Consider the following 14,161-nt stretch of genomic DNA (forward strand, 5'->3'; position numbering starts at 1 on the left):
GTTATCTTTCAAAGACTATCACATTGTTAATCAGAATCTGCCATTACCTTGAGCTGGTGGACTTGCCGAAGATGGACGAGGTAGCTCCCGCAACCGTTACGAACACACTCTAGACTGGGGCGAAAACAACGACAACATGGTCCGAAATGTGCCAGCTTTTATATCGGAGAAGAAGGTTCAAAATTTATCTCGGTCAAATCCCTTACACACCCACAATTTTCATTGGACAATGAAATTAATATCAAAATTGTATCATTGGTGAATAAATAAATGTACAACATTTCTTATTGGCCAACATGTTAAGTTGGCGGGAAGAGATATAAGTGTTGAAAACTTTTGAACATCAAAAATAAACTATAAAATATTCAGTCTAGGAAACATTTACACACAAAATTACTTTATAAATTAATAGTCCATCTTCACCCCAGAGGGCGCGACAGAAGTATTTAGCAGGGACATCTGTTGAGGAATGTTCACATTATTTCCAAAATGAGTTTCACATTTCCTAATCTGGATGGCCTTCTACAAGGCGCTAGATTTAAATGCATGTGGCGGATGTACCTCCGGTACAATAATAATAATAATAATAATAATAATAATAATAATAATAATAATAATAATAATAATAATAATAATAATAATAATAATAATAATAATAATAATAATAATAATTTATTATTATTATATTATATTATATTATATTATATTATATTATATTATATTATATTATATTATATTATTATTATTAAATTCGTAATAAAGTTACCTTTTATTTATTTTAGGTATTGTTCTTTAAGAAATTCCTAGCGACAAAAAGCTTCGTTTACTGCAAGCGAAGGTTCTATAGCCTGCAACCAAACAAAACCACAAATATAAAAACTGAACAAAAATTAATTTGAAGGAAACTCACAAAAACTATAATTACACTTGATATTCTACAACTACACCATTATATGTTATACATTATGTTCAGCGCATTAACAGAAATGTCACAATGATGTTAATAGGCCTCCAGATATCACACAGTCAGATTTCTTCCAGTTCTTGCATTCCTGACAGTGTGTCTACTGCCAATGCATTTACTTACAAGTTCTTGTAAAAGTCATTCAGTTCTGCTCAGGCAAAAAATAACAAATCCTTCTTCTAATTTGTAATAGGATTACGGTTTGTGTAGCATTCTTTAGGCTGAACACAGGGTTAAGAGAACCCCGTTTTAATAGTGACAATGATTTGAAGATCTCACATTCCTCCAAAACTATAATGGAAAGTGTACCGGGCGGTACACCTCTACTCTGTTTATTTAAAAGTTGCGCCAGTTGAAACTCCTCTTCTGGAGGAAGGTTGAACTTTATCTATTCTATTAATTCTCTACTTTCTCAGAAGATGTCACCACGTGGAAAATTTTGAGTTTTTGAACTGTGTCACTTTTGATGTGTTTTTGTTTCGCTTGAAGTAAGAAGTGTGAACTTTCTCTTCTAGAGGACACTACTGAAGAATTACAATAGTGCAACCTAGTGCGAAATCAAAGAACTATTTTGTTGGAGAAATTTTTATTTCAAAAGTTTGTTTCTTGTTAAATTTCTTTCTGTTATTGTTTAAGTTGGCTGTATACCCCTCTTTTTCCCCTTAGTTTGGATCTAGCCAATCCCGAATTTCTTTAATTAATTTTCCACCAATAATGTGTTTCTTTTTCCTCTATGTAGGGGTTTCTTTTCCCGAACCAATAAAGATTTTGTGGGAGGGTGTTTTATTTCCCCTAACGCCTAGAATCTTCCGCGAGAGGATATAAACGGCTGATTTTGGGGTCTCCGGGCCACTTCTGTTCCATCTTTCAGTGTATTAAGTACATTGCAGGAGGCGGGAAGCGCCTCTTTCCTCGGCAGCGATCTACTACCAGGTAATGGCCTATTAATATCTTCTTTTCTTGCTAGGTCGGCAGTTTAACTCTCGCGGCGGGTTCGAAGCGTTTTCCATCATGTAACCTTTTCCTAAAATGTAACTACTCTTTTCTTCTTTTCTTGTAAAGTTACATATTGGGATAGAGAGTGCTAACCCTCTCGAGCTCCCACTCACATTTGTTTTGAGGTGAACTTATTTTCTCAAACTTTTCTTCGTTTATGTAATGTAAAGTGTTCTTCTCTAAGTCACCTCTGTAGTATGGGATTAGCCCTTGCGTTAGTGGCCCAGAGCCAGATTAGGTTTTAAAAGCAAAGTGTATTAGGAGTGCAAGTTCGCCTCCTCTCAAGTTGTATTTTAGAGGTCATGTATTAATCTTTTCTCACCTAATAGACCTCAGTAGGTTGGGTATTTTACCCCTGTGTATATGTCCTTTGAGGACGACTTGAAAGTTGAGTTTGGTGTGGCCTGGGAGAGGCTTAACTTTAAGAGCGAGTGGCTCTTTTCTAAAACTGAGAGTTGTATGCCTCGAGGAGGCTTTGCTGTGTAATTTGGAGCAAGGGCTCCAGGGTTTGAGTGGGGTCTTCTGCCCCTTTTGTTGAAATTGGTATATCGTAAAGTTGAGCTAGTTGCTCAAGAATTGTGTTTTCAGGGCTCGAAGCCCAAATTCTTTAATCCCTGTAATTGTACATTTCAAGTTGTATTTCGGCTACTAAGTACCTGTTCTATTTGTTGTTACCTAATTTTGAAAAGAAAATATAACCTTGTTAAATTTTAAAATTTAATTTCTCTTTAGTAGCTTGAGACCTATTCACCACCCAGCACCTTCTTTCATGCTTAACTACCACAAAAACTCGGTAACAGAAAGTATCTCCACAGGTTTCTTGTGTATTGAAACCTATTTAGTTCCTTCCTCTTGAAAAGGTTCACCTGTCGAGTTTGTTTTTACGTAGCACTGGTGACAGGAGCAGAAGTAATACAAAATGCAGCAAACTGTCGTAAATCATTTCCGTCACAACAAATGGCTTCCTTTCTTTAGTGTTCGAGTGAAGTGAAACCAGTCATATGGTTGTGAGATGGGATATTCTGATATTTCTTCTGACCGTTTAATTATGCCCATGATCGGCATCACATTACATGTGGCTGTGTCCACTGAACAAGTACTCATGATGAATTACTTCAACGAAGGCTTCTTCAGAACAAGAGTTAAAAATATTCTTGCCAAATGGGAGTTTTTGTTATTGCTTGCATATGCGTCAGAGTTTAAAATATCTTTGGTCACCTTGCCTGTTAATCTATATAAATAAAATCGTAACGACCGTGTGTCTGTACATTGATTATTTTGGTGAAATTTCCGTGCAGTTATCCGTTTCAGGTGTAATAATGACCATCTGCATCATTTTTAGCTTTGGTGTCTGTTTGTCTGTTTGTTTGTCTGTTTGTCTGTATGTCTGTCCTTCTATAACTTGAAAACTATTGGATATATTTCCACCAAACTTCATATTTAGAATCCGCCTGTCCTTGGGTAGGTTTTAGCGCAAATAGCGTTTAGAATCCCTGACCTGAGTGGGGATTTTTACGAAACCGAAACCGTGATTTTGCACTCCCTCAGGGTATACACAACCGAACTTAATAGAAACCTACCAGCCTTAATGAAAATTAATTTCTAAACCTATTTTTTTCTCATGTGCGTCATTTCGATAACAGGATTTAATAAGGGAGATATCATTAACGGACCGTTTTTCGGTACAAATCCCAGCGGACTTAACGCAAGAGCGGGTGCGTGTAAAGCGTATTTCTTACAACTTGAAAACTACTGAAGATATTTGAACGAAGCTTTATATATAGCATCCATCTGTCCAAGGATAGGTTTCCTTGGTGTCTGTTAGTTAGTTAGTTAGTTAGTTAGTTAGTTAGTTAGTTTGTTCGTTTATTTGTTTCTTTGTTTGTTTGTCTGTTGGTCTGTTTGTATTTCTATAACTTGAAAACTACTGGATATATTTCCACCAAACTTCATATTTAGAATCCACCTGTCCTTGGGTAGGTTTTAGGGCAAATATTGTTTCTAAATCCCTGAACTAATTGGGGTTTATACGAAACCGAAACCGAGATTTTGCACTCCCTCAAAATATACACAACCAAATTTAATGGAAATCTACCTGCCTTAATGGAAATTAATTTCTAAACCTTTTTTTCTCATGTGCTTCATTTCGATACCAGGATTAATAACGGAGATATCATTAACGGATCGTTTTTCGGTACAAGTCCCAACGGACTTAACACAAGAGACGGTGCGCGTAAAGCGTATTTCTTACAACTTGAAAACTACTGAGATATTTGAACCAAATTTTATATTTAGCATCCACCACTCCAAGGGTAGGTTTTAAGGTTTATACCATTTCAAATTCCCGGAATGGACTGGGGTTTTATAGGGGATCGAAATGGTGATTTTTACTCTCCCACAATATATAAAGTGCAAGACCAACCTGACTGGAAATCGATCAAACTGTTTGGAAATCCAAATTTAATTTCTTTTTCTTATATGCATTTTTCAACTGGAGGATTAATAAGGGAGATAATATGAAAGTTCGGTTTTCAGGCTAAGTCTAGCGGACATAGACCAAAAGGTGTTATATGTGGAGCAGATTCCTTATTTATCTAGATAAATCATATCGTAACGACCGTGTGACTGTGCATTGACTATTTTGGCAAAATTTTCGTACAGCTTTCCGTTTATGGAGTAATAATGACCACCTGCATATATTTTAGCTATAGTTTCCTGGAAGTCCTAAATTTTACGCCCCCCCCCCACCTCGCTCAAAATCAAGATTGCCTCACAATCTGCCACACGAGCTGAAAAATTGAAATTAAGCGAATTTATACGTTTTAGCCGGTAACCTACGGAAAACTTCCAAGATCTTTAAATATTTCACTTTTTATGCCGAATAATAACGAAATATAGGCAATTTAATGACGGTGCAGACCTTCGTTTCGAGGTATTTCGTGGGATAAACGGGAAGTCCTATCACATAACAGATGGCACAATCTTAGTTGAATTAGGAGTGATCTTCAACCTTGGTCTTATAACTTTTTGTCGTATCTGTATCGCTTATACGTTAGATTCGTCTCTATTTCTCGATTTCAAGTAAATTTGGACTCTTTACCTATAAAATTCATACTTTCAATCACTTAGAGTAAAGATAGTATGATCAAACTCTACATGAACATTGGCCCACCCAGTACCCATATGTGTGCCAAATGCTATGTCACATAATTATCCGAAAAGTAATGCAATGTAAGATAATCTTACACAAATTTCAAGCTATTCAACGTTTCTGACTCAATCTGACCCATGAATAGATGAGATGCGAGAAAATATCATAGGACCAGCCATTTAGATCGCTAAATACTGCGCCTTACGGTACAATCCCTTGTCAATATGACGCACCGTTTAGCAGGAGTTAATCTGTAAATGAAGGTCTACAATATTGTAAACATGCATATACTTTCCTATGTCGATTTGCAGCGATCGTGAAAGGGTGTGTCTGCTATTGTAATCAGTACTCCCTACATCGACTATGACTGCTGGCAGTAGGAATGGGGTCCTTCTCCAACTCCTGTGTAACTGGCATTAGTAAGGAAGGCCCACCATTTTAATGAATAATTCACTTCTCGATTTGTCTTGCAGAAGGCAAGGGATCATGCAGTTTTGTTCGAAAGTCCCCTACCCTATTGTGTTTGGCTCTAGGCCAGGGTGCCCACCATTATAAACAAATGTTTCAATCTAAAATTTGACTGGCATTAGGCATAGTGGCCTGCTATTTTCATGGAAACTCACTAATTCTGTGTGACTGGCAGTAAGCTGGCTGGCAGCAGTAAAAAGGGCCTGTCATTATAATGATAACTGCACAACTCAATTGTGACTGGTGGTAGGGAAGTTGCCTGCTATTATATTAAAAACTTTTCAGCTGTAATCTGTCTGAAAGTAGGAAATGGGTCTGCCATTGTAAGTAAAACTCCTCAAATTGATTGTGACCGCTTAGTAGGCAATGGGGCCAGCAATTATAATGTAAACTTGCCAACTCGATTGTGAATGGCAGTAGGCAAGTGAGCCTGCCGTTATCATCACAACTCCGCAACCCTCACTTTACATTGGAAACATCGTATGGGGACCTCCCCATGCTGTTTCTCGGACAAGACTAAGAGACATGCAATTTTAAAACAATCTCATTTACTCCACGCACAGTATTTACGTCGATATCCGTATACAATATAGAATACCGTAGCGAAGCACGGGTACATTTGCTAGTGTTGCTATATGATTGCCACCACAAGTATCTTTTACGTTCATACCACTTCTAACATGTTACTCCTTCAGTGACCTGGTTATGAACTGTCGGATTGGGAGTCCAGATCTCCCACTTAAAATATGCCATTGAGCTCTTAAGGAAAGAAACCGGAAGATAATATTGCTAGTAAAACAAGTTTTTCCCTCACTTCCATGCCACACGAGCTTCTAATTATAATTCTTAAAATATCACATTTAGGGGCATATATTCACTTGAGAAACTTTAAATCAGGGATTAAATTTACGGTACTTTCTCTTACTTGTGCGTCTAGTGTAATGCGATTCATAATCTGGAAGTACCGTGTCTATCACTTTCTCAGTGCGTTTCTTCTTTCTTCGTTATGCCCGAGTAAGGAGCTCGATTGAACTTAGCTGATATCGTTGCATTTTTCTTCACCCCAAATCACTTCATTTTCTCGCTGCGGCTTTTATTGTGATCATAAGGTGGTGGTAGTGCTTGGAAGGTGTGTAAAGTGGTTATTGTCTACTAATTTTCTGAACTTAAGTCTGACTAACACAGTATCATCTGTGGTGCTTATTTCCTTAAGATCTTTTCCAAATTCGAGTAGCCTTATTTTTTACCTTCAGGTTCAGAATACTTTTGGTTAATCTCTGAATATTCATTCTGAGAATATGTGCGTAAAATTTCAAACATATTTTGCTTAAATGTGTCTGATTTCCTCTGAGTGTTGGTACAGGTCATGAGATTTCCTTATGATCCAGATTCCCCCAGTACAGACCGGTGCAAACATTTCCGTTAAGGTTATTCTTTCTTGTTTTTCTACATCTTTAATCAATGATCTACCCACAGCGATCAGTGTTTCAAATTAATATAGTGCTCCAGGCTTAATTATGATGTTCTAATAACTTGATTTTTCATTTCGGGATATGGATATTTAATTATATCTGTTCCAAGTGAGACGGTTTTCTTAGTGTGTTTATTACTATTATTATTCCTATCAGACTGACTCAATTTTGCGACGAAAATTTATTTTCACTTGCAACGGTTACACAAATTTTAGCCAGTATCCAATAATCGGGAGATAGTGGGTTCGAGCTCCACTGTCGGCAGCCCTGAAGATGGTTTTCCGTGGTTTCCCATTTTCACACCAGGCAAATGCCGGGGCTGTACCTTAATTAAGGCCACGGCCGCTTCCTTCCAATTCCTAGGCCTTTCCCATCCCATCGTCCCCATAAGACCTATCTGCGCCGGTGCGACGTAAAGCAAAATAGCAAAAAAAAAAAAAAAAAAACACAAATTTTACCCATCCCGCGCACTTTCCCAAAACTGTCTCGGCACACCATTACCCTTTCACCGTTTATATTAAAGTGAAGTAGATTTTCGTATCCCTACTATTACGTTCTTCAGACCTAACAGTCATCCCTTTCTTCTCGTAACATTCTTGACTTTTCTATCTCTGAGGCATGGAATGCATTTAGCTTACAGTCCTAGTGAAAAATATTCATCGGGCGCCTTCAAAAATTATTTCCCTGCACCACAGACGAATTATTCCCAGAGATGCAATACAACAATATGGAAAAGTATGGTGCCAGGACTGCTGCATTCATTTGTATCATAGTTGTTCACTGACAATGACAATGGTTCGGACAATATGCATTAGCAATATAATTAATTTGCACTTAATCAGATAATATTGAGGAATTCAAGCGAAATTGTACAATTCTGACCGTGTTTTATTTGTACTACAGTGTAAAACATTGAATACAACGCATAGCAGTGGGCTTTGACTTGTTCCGATGAAGTCGCACCTGCATGTCAACCTGCCATTGCGTAGTATGTACCTAATATGATTGACCAAAAATTTGACTTGTTTCGTTATTCCCACCCATCAGAGGATCATTAAATGTAAATATACGATACCGCCTATGTGGTTTATTGGTTAGTGTTATTAGCTACCAACCACGGAGTTCGATTCCCGCCACTTCAACGAAATTTTAAAAGTTCTACAACGACTGGATCGAGGTCAACTACCCCTTGGGAGGTCAACTGAGGAGAAGGGGTTCGATATTCACCTCGCCATTCTGGTTTTACGTTGTTTCCCACTTCCCCACCAGGGAAATATCGGGATGGTACTTCACTTAAGGCCACGGCTGCTTCCTTCCCTCTTCCTTTTCTATTCCTTCCAATCTTCCCATTCCCCACAAGGCCCCTATTCAGCATAGCAGATGAGGTCGTCTGGTTGAGGTATTCGTCCTCCCCACCAGTTGTATCCCCTCGACCAAAAGTCTCACACTCCAGGACACTGCCCTTGAGGCGGTAGAGTGGGTTCCCTCTCTGAGTACGAGGGAAAAGCCAACGCTGGAGTGTAAACGGATTAAGAAAAAAATGAAAAGAAAGAAAGAAAGGAAGAAAGAAAGAAAGAAAGAAAGAAAGAAAGAAAGAAAAAGAAAATATACAACTGTATAAATTAAAATTTAGACAATGTAGCAATTTGATTGCTGGGGCTGCCTCGTCGAGATTTCCATTTCTGGAGGTGCATATGGCCCTGAGGTTCATTCAGCCTACTCCGAAACTGAGTACGATACCAGGTTAACTCCTGGTGACAAAGGCGGTTCGGTGTAGAGTTAACCACTTTAGGAAACCAAGTGCTGAGATTACGGATAGTGGAAGCATTTAACTTAAACCCCTCCAAGGGTTTTCATGGCCTGTATACAGATGACTTTGCTTTGCTAGCAATTCAATTAAAAATTAGTAATACATTCTTAAATCAATAATATACCTGATAGATACATTCCTATGAATTCATGATATTGCAGTACAATTGAGAAGAACTGAGGGTGGGGAATAGAAGGGCTGAAAATCATTGTATTTATGCACTTCATTGTTATCCATGTAAAATCACATAGTAGTTCATTATTTTCTCATTTAACATTTTATTTTAAATTACCTTTTAGTATTTCTAATTATTTAACTTTTTATTCAGCGATATCAATTACTTTCTCTGCCTTTTCAGGCGAAACCTAATATTTATAGTACACTATGTCTTGTGGTTTGGGCCAGATCTTCATTTACTTTCATTGACCTGTCACAGTCCCGCCGTAGGTTTACGATATGAAAATGACTGAGGCAGTGCTATTCCTTATCAATGGTCACTTGGTGTGTGCATTTTAGAGGTCTTCTAATTCTGTTGTCTATATTTATTCTTAAATCGAGGGAACCTATTTCGTTATCTTTGTTGTCTGAATTAAGCGTCGATAGTTTTATAGTTATACCTCCCGTTAAGTATTAACCACCGTCATGACTTTGCTGGTAGAATGTAGTGACATTAGGCGAAAATTAACTTAGGCGGAGCATGTAAATGTAATAACGATCATAATACGAAGATAAAGTTGGAATACAAGACGCCAAATTGGGATCAATATTCCTTTACGGGAAAAGCAATTAAGGGTTGAAAAATATACCACAAGAAATGTTCGATGCATTTCAAGTTCCCTGAAATATTTTGAAATACTACGTGAACAATTGGTGAGGGAATCAACCACCTGGGAGACAACCCTAAATGCAGGCTGGTGGTAAATGAAATAAAATAATAGGTCCTCGCTGGCATATCTCCACACACTGGAGTCTACCGAGTATGGTTCAAACCCTCCTGAAAACAGTTGGGCTGTACAATTACAGTTATTTGAATATTCTGGGCAATGGAATGATGGAATGTGAGGAATTGCTATTCACATCAGCTCATACTAATCCAGTAAATAAAGAAGTACACATACCGCTCGTAATTGGGTGCATCGATCCAAACACAGCAGTATAATTCACAGCAACCACTTTGCACATGTAACAGATGGCTTAGACATGCAGGGATCCAAACATCGTGAATTCGATTCTAGACCAGGACATATTTTTATTTTGAATTTTAAAGGTACGTTCCGCAATTGAACTTATAGATGTCGTTGGTAATTGTCTTTCCTTTCATAATCTTTTACCATCCAGGGTTGGTTTTTCCCTCGAACTAAACAAGGAATCCCACCTCTACCACCTCAAGGGCAGTGTCCTGGAGCACGAAACTTTGGGTCGAGGATTAATCTGGAGAGGAGGACCAGTACCTCAGCCACGCGGCCTCACCTGCTATGTTCAACAGGAGACTTTGTGGGGGGGGAGAGTAATGAAAAGATAGAAATGGATAGACAAAGAAGAATGAAGACACCGTGGCTACGGAGGATTAAAAAAAAGGGTGCTCGAAATATATCCATGAGACAAGCTCGTAGTGCGACAGGTTTCTTTCGTCTTCTTCTTTTTCTTACTCTTTATATATCCTTCATCGATACAGTTAGAACAGCAGTACTCAGCTGTGGTCTTCTGTACTGTTATTCTCGTCTGATCCCCGTTTTGTAAAGTTTTTCGCCCACAGACATAACACGAAAATTGAAAGGTTCGTCAGTGTGAGACATGTTTGGAGGTGGACATTAAATTGTAAATAATAGTAGGTTTTCCTCTATGATTATCATTATTATAATGCATTGTATTTTCATTTGTTCATACGTATTGTATTATCGTACTTTGCAATCAAGATGTTCATTTATATTGTGTGTTATAATATTTTTTACAGTAAAATATCATAATAGCATAGTAATTTGTTTCCAGTGTCATTTAATTTATATTTCATTGTATGTTATGGATGCATTCGCTTGTGGACTATAAGACAGGGACAGGTAACCATAACTTTGCCATTTAAAATAAACCATACCTATGCCGGCATTTTCCTGGAGGACAAGTGGAAAACAACGGAAAACAACTTCAAGGATGGCTGAAGTGGGAATCCAAAACCCCTCTACTCGGTTGACCTGCCGAGGCAGAGTGGATCCGGTCCAGCCCTCGTATCACTCTTCAAATTTATGGCAGAGCCGGGAATCGGTCCCGGGCTTCCGGGGATGGCGGCTAATCACACTAACCCCTAAACCACAGAAGAAGACTCCGTTGATAATTAATCTTTGTAATTCAATTCCTTTGCGCTTGTCATAGAACATAAACCGATTTATTTTCCATTCCTGCAATGTCCAAGGGAATGCAGTGGTACATTTTACAGCCCATAGTCTGAAATTGCTGCATATCGATAACTCGATATCTTTTAAGAAAATGCTAGGAAAACGGCAGATATTGAATATGCGACCTGAGTGACTGCCCTAAATGCATGGCAGTAGTGGTTTTGGCTCTCGTACTATGTTTAAAACCGTCATTCCTGTAATGGCTGATTTTATGGACCGTGGGTACAACATAAAATCAAATAAGATCACTACACTCATTTTATACCCAGTCAGAAAGCTCCTCAGCTACTACTTAATGGAGAAGTACCTGGAGGACGGAAAGACTGGAGTTTCAATGTAAACTTGAAGAAGAAATTCACTCAGTTAACACTCCCTTTTCACTGGCTGAACTGCAAGAGGCGGTTCGCCACATGCAGAATAATAAGACAGCTGGAGTGAATGAGTTGAGAACAGAACAAGAGAAACATTTTTGGCCTGAAATATTGAAATGGACCCACAACTTTATGAATAACTGCATCACCACTTGACTGACTCCAAGGATGTAGAGGAAAGCTCATGTTATAGCTATTCTAAAGCCTGGAAGGAAGCCAAATGAACCTAAAACTTCCGACTTGTTTCTCTATTGTGCCATATTTTCTAAATCCTTGAGCGAATGTAGATGAACAGTATTTCTCTTCTTGTAGATAAAGCTCTCACACCTCAACAAGCTGGATTTAGGCCTGGGAGATCATGTTGTACACAAGTTCTCAGTTTGACACAACATACCGAGGATGACTACGAGCGGAAACAAGTGAATTGTGTTGCCTTCATATACCTTATTGCAGCTTATGATACCATTAATCATAAGAGATTGGTGTACAAAGTGTATCAAAGAGCGAGGGATTCTGGTTTTACAAAATTTGTTGAATGCATTCTTTAAAATGAGAACAGCCGTTGGAGAACTCAAAAGAATGGATTACCCCAAGGAAATGTTCTGGCCCCATTGCTCTATAACGTCTACACTAATGACCAGCCAACTCCTACAGAAGTCAAGCAGTTTATCTACGCTGATGGTACAGCAGTGACAGCACAGGGGAACACAGTTGAAGAGATAGAAGAAAAACTTGCAAAACCTCTCGAAGAACTTTCTACATACTACGAGAACAATAATTTGGGACCAAACCCCGGCAAAACTCAAGTTCGTGCCTTTCATTTACGTAACAAAAAGCTAGTAGGAAACTGCGCTTGGAATGGAGAGGGGAAGTCCTTGAACACTGTTATACATCAAAGTACCTTGGTGTGAAACAGGACAGAACATTATCTTTCAAACAACACTGACCGAATATCAAACAAAAAGTGTGCGCTGGGAGTAATATTATTAGAAAACTCATAGGCGCATCTTGGGATGCATACCCTCGTGTCCTACGCACATCTGCCCTGGTCCTCTGCCTATCAGCTGCAGAATATGCGTCGCCCGTATGGAGAAACTGTGTCCATGCTAAGTAGGTAAGATATTGCTGCAAACGAGACTGGTCGCAAAATTACAGGGTGTCTGAGACCGACTCCAGCAGAAAATATCTATCCTATCGCAGGAATTGCCCCACTTCACATAAGCAGAGAACTACCAGCAGAAGATGAACGTCGAAAGCAATCAACCGGTCCACATCACCCCCTTTATGGCCATCAAATGCAGGCCGTTAGAATTAGGTCAAGGAAGAGTTTTTATGAACAACCATACCACTTGTTGAAACGCCAGGAAAATGAAGGCGTGAACTGTGGTCAACAGCAAGTACGTAATCCATCTCTGAGTTTAAAGGAAGAACCTTATGCAGGTTTTCGCCTTCGGTATCCCGTCTGGAAAACCCTCAATCTATTGAGGACAGGTGTTTCAATGTGCAAGTCTAACCTGGTTAAGTGGGGCTATGTACAAGGAGACATGACCTGTGATTGTGGACTACTACAGAATTAAGAACGCGTTCTGGTTTGTCAGCATTTACCATCACCATGCACAAAGGAAGAAGTTTTGCAGGCCAATGATAAAGTTGTCCCTGTAGCCGAATTTTGGAAAAACATTATTTAGCAGTGTATCTGGACACGGAAAATACAAAAATCCGAGAAACTATGTCAGTCTGCGAATAAGCCCAAGGCAACGTACCGAACCCCCACGCACAAAAACATACATTCATAATCAGTTTCATTCACCCGTGTATTTATTTCCAAATCACACATTCACACCCACATCACACCTACAATGTAATTTATGTCTTTTGTTTTTGCCAAATCACCATTACAAAATCAACGTTAAGTATAAAACTCTCTTTGTGATACCAAATAATGTACTTCCTATTCAACTGCTATTTGTGCGCGTCAATACAAATTATTCAGTGTTATAATCTGCTTGCCATTGGCAACGAAACAAAAAGCGTACACACGCCAGTTTAATCTGTTCTATGTTATCTTTATGAAAGTGCGGAGAAATTATGTGTCAGAAATACATGTTTAACAAACCTGTGCGTATCTACAGTACGTTAACAATATACAGTAATTTTTGCGCAATGTTATTCGTACGTCAAAAAATGTATCGCCCATGTCAATCCAGAAACATTTGAAATATGTTATTATAGTCCGGCTTCAGGGCTAAATGGTTAGCATGTTGGCCTTTGGTTCAGAGGGTTCCGGGTTCAATTCCCGGCCTGGTCGGAGATTTTAACCTCAAATGGTTAATTCCTTTGGCTCGGGGACTTGTGTTTGTGGTTTCCCCAACATCCCTGCAATTCACACACCACACATAACACTATCTTCAACCACAATAACACGCAGATACCTACACATTGCAGACGCCGCCTCATCGGAGGGTCTGCCTTACAAGGGCTGCACCCGGCTAGAAATAGCCACAAGTAATTATTATGACTGTTTATTTCCTCTAAAATC

This window comes from Anabrus simplex, chromosome 3 (assembly GCF_040414725.1).
Source record: "Anabrus simplex isolate iqAnaSimp1 chromosome 3, ASM4041472v1, whole genome shotgun sequence".
Classification (NCBI taxonomy): domain Eukaryota; kingdom Metazoa; phylum Arthropoda; class Insecta; order Orthoptera; family Tettigoniidae; genus Anabrus; species Anabrus simplex.